This window comes from Octodon degus, unplaced genomic scaffold, assembly GCF_000260255.1.
Source record: "Octodon degus isolate 3935 unplaced genomic scaffold, OctDeg1.0 scaffold00063, whole genome shotgun sequence".
Lineage (NCBI taxonomy): Eukaryota > Metazoa > Chordata > Mammalia > Rodentia > Octodontidae > Octodon > Octodon degus.
The window spans coordinates 4,066,293-4,070,533 of record NW_004524639.1 but is presented as its reverse complement, the minus strand read 5'-3'; positions in this window follow the sequence as shown (position 1 = coordinate 4,070,533).

The following is a 4,241-nucleotide window of genomic DNA, read 5'->3' as shown; positions in this document are numbered from 1 at the left end:
TCTCTCTCTCTCTCTCTCTCTCTCTCTCTCTCTCTCTCTCTCTCTCTTTCAGCACTGGGACTTTCTGCTTGCCAGGTAGGCACTTATACTGCTAAGCTATCTCCCCAACTAGAAAATTATTGATAAGATAATGAGAATTAGTTTCACAGCTCAGGGACATGAGTTTCCAGGGTTTTGGGACTCATTTATATCCCAACAAAAGACTGCTGTGACATTCCAGGACACTAGAGATAGAGGAAGAACTTGGCAACTTCTCAAGAAAATAAAAAATAAGTCACATAAGACATGTTATGGTTTATACCTTGATGTCTCTCAAGAGACTCCTGCATTAATAGGTGGGATTTTGGAAACTGACTGGGTCATGAGGCCTTGTAGTGGACTTGCTGTTAGGAGGTGGGGTCTGGTTGGAAGAGGTGGCTGACTGTGGATGTGGCCCAGAAGGGTCTAGTTTCCTTCCCAGCTCCTTACTGCTCTCGCTGCTTCCTAGCTGGCAACATAAGGTGAGCAGCTTCACCCAGCAGATCTTCCCTTATGCCTATCTCTTGCTTTGGACTAAGATTGTGAGCCAAATAGACATTTTTAAGTTGTGTATGTTGTGCATTGTGTATGAGCAAGGAGGAAAGCAACCAACGCACACAATATTTGGACCTCTCAACAATACGATAGGAGATGAGAAGACAAGGGGTATTGCCTTCAAAATTCTGAGCAAAGATAAAAATCAACCGTTTATCCTCAGTTGAGTTATTAAAGGCAGAATGAAATTATCGGATATGCAAATTCAAAAATATTATATACAATATGCCTTTACTTAGGAAGTGATTCTCAACCAAACATATTTGTAAACCAAAACAATTCATTAAGTACCTGTTCTATCTAGAAGAAGGGTCACAGGAAGGACAGCCGCACATCAAACTCAGGAAGGAGACAGTTCAGATTGATAGGCCAGGGGGTTCCAGGAGCAAGATTTCTGGGTATATAAAATTTTAAAGCCCAAACAAAGCAAGTATAACAAAACTGAAAACTAAGCAAGTTTTGCTTTTCTGGCCATGTGGATGATTAATAAGATGTTGAAAGATATTGAAAACTTGGTCACAGATTCAAATGGACCAGACAAAGACAAAAATGCATGGAGTGGTGATTGAATCCTTATAAGATGGACATTCCTCAAGAAAGCAAGAATGATGAGCACATTCCTCTTGCTCAGCCGTGAGCAATTGTTGCAGTACATTGATGTGCACTTTACATTGTAGTATAACTCCATTGTTACAATAGGTGAAGGAAAGGACATAAACCCTTTGCCACTATAATAAGATGGCAACAGATCAATTATAATGACTGAAAAGACAACAGTGTATGTGTGTTTTTTAGCAAGATGGGAGCACAGCAAGCCTCAGAAAAAAACAGTTCAAGGGGCAGGGATATAGCTCAGCAGCACAGTGCCCGTGCGACAAATGAAAGGCCCTGAGTTTGATTTCCGGTACAGAAAAAAAAGAAGAAGAAAGAATTTGCATTTTCCAGGGAAGCACTTATTCCACTGAGCCCTCCCCCAGCCCCAGAATTGAAAAATTAGAAGTCAGACAGTTCAAGTGTGAGGGAAGTGGTCTTGCTTTTCTAGGATCAAGTAATGTAACATTGTAATTCTAGAAAAGAGTTACATAATATTGTCATTCACTGTATATTACATAAAATAGACTGTTGAAAACCAGTTGATGGGAGTTAAACCTAAGACAAAGGTCATTTATTTCTCCACTGTCTGAACACCTTGCTCCTAGAAATCATGTGGTGTCTTCTGAGCCATCAGAGGATGGGACAGAACTTGCAAAGATCTTTCCCACTGGAACGCTCCAGTTACAGCGAACCTTTCAGAGTTTTCAGTGCCACACTTGTGCCACATGTTCACCACCCCTGCCTTAGACACTTCGCTTTCTTTCAGGAGGAGGCTCCTCAAGGTGAAAGCTGCATTTGTAAAGACTTTAGAGCAGGGCAGTGCTAAGCAAGGAGTTATTTCTAATCCTGGATATACACAACATTAGCACACGTCCTGACCAGGATGGGATTTGGTTGCATGAGGGAAGAGCTTATATACTCTCTATCAGAAAAACTCTCATTTCATTCTGATATAGAGTCATGTAACAAAACCAAACATTTGGAACCTGGCACATGCCACCACTTGGGAAGCTGAGGTTGAGAATGGCAAATTTGAGGCCAACCTGGGCTAAATAATGACAGTCTATATCAAAAACCAAAACAAAAACCAGCAAAACTAGTTGTTCATGTGGCGGGCCTAGGTTGGACAGTTGCTTGTGTTTCATTCATAAAGCGCTTTCACACGGGTCATCTCCTGAGTGCCATGAAGCCAAGGTCATGCTGCTCATACATGAACAGATACGAGGCGACACTAGGATCTAGGACATGTACTACTACTACCCCAAGCAAGGCACTTCTCCAGGACCCTTGTGTCCCCTTCCCCACTGACTTTATTTATTTTTCCATTTATAAAGAAATATTACTCATAAAAGGTAATCATAAATGCTGTAACTTAGATGAAATTTAAAAACATTATATTGCACGAAAGAAACCAGATACAAAAGGTCACATATTATATGATTCCATTTATATTCATTGTCTGGAACAGGCAAATCTGTAAAGACAGAGGGTTAATTTGCTGGTACAGATAATGACAAGGAAGAGTACGACCAGGATCGGGTATTCTTCTGAAGGCAACAAAATGTTCTGCAATCAAGGATGGTTGCTCAACTTTGTGACTATTCTGAAAGCTACTGAGTTATTTGCTTTAAGAAGATGAATTCTATGCTATGTGGCTGATATTTCCAATTTTAGAAATACCTGAATAAGTGAAAAGTGAGTAACTAACATTAGGAAAATAGGAGTTATGTTTTAGAAGAAGTTTTTTTTTTTTTTTTCCGGAATTGGGGATTGAACTCAGGCCCTTGCGCTTGCCAGGGAAGTGCTTATTCCTCTGAGCCATCTCCCAGGCCCTTTTAGAAGAAGTTTTGTCTTATAACCCAAACTTCTACAATTTCTCAAACAATGATTAAAAGGATAGCACATGTCAGCTATTCCTTGTTCTTAGAAAATGTGAAATAAAAATTAAAAGACTAGAATTGTGAGCTTAATAGTATACTAATTTCTGTTTCCAGTCAGGAGCAAATGTACAAACAATGACACTACATGTAATATGCAGAAATAAATTAGAGTTTAACAGCATTGTAACACAGGGAAGACCCATTCTTGGCTGATGTCATCAGAGCTTAAGCGACATTAAAGAGAGTAGAATCTCATCCAAGTCGTCAGGGAAAAAGGCATATTCACAAGACATACCCGGCGAAGGCCAAGAACTTAAAAGCGTGGAAACACACGCAAAGACTAGGAGACCTAACAGCGCAGGTCAACTTTACGAGTCTGAAGCTCTCTCTGAAGATCCACGAGTGAAGAGCTTTGCTGGAGAGCTGACGAAGCTGAAAAGGTTGAGTTCTCACATTGAAAGAAAAGTGAGCTCTATTCCTTGAAAGGTAGAAAACCCTCTAAGATTCTATTCAACAAAGTGAAGCATTCAGATTTCAGTGTAGATGCTGGCAGAATGTGGAGCAAAACAGGAATCCAAGAGTAGAGAGTGGGACATGCTTAGGGAACAAACGATGGAGGCAAGCAAATGACAAAGCCCTGTTAGGAGTACAAATGAATGACCAGGTACAGAGACACCCAGGATGGCATTGTTCTCTGAGGGAAAAGGAAGCCTGCAGAATGACTCATCTCAGACAGGCACAAAGAACATTAAGGTCTGTTTGTGTTGTTCATTTTTCTAACAAAATACCATTAAAATTGTAATGTGGATCTGAATATGTCTTCCAGGTATAGCAATCTCAGAGGTAGAGTTTCAAACAGCAGCTGAAGAAGAAATTTGACATTGGAGATAATAATTCGCAGGGTCTTTATAACATACGGGGAATGAATGACCCCCCCCTTCACAAGCACCCCCCCCCACACTCACACACACACTCACACACACACAGATAAAGGAAAATCAAAGGCAAAGACCAGAAAGTATCCAGGACCTAGGTGATGAAAGAAAACATACATTGTGCTCTTATTGTTCAATAAGAATTTATCAAATGAATGAACAAGTAACCATCCTATTGGGCCCCAGGGAGAACAGCCAGAATGAGAGGTTGAATATGGAATCAAGAAAGTGAGGCGCTAAACATTGCCTTTCTAATTTT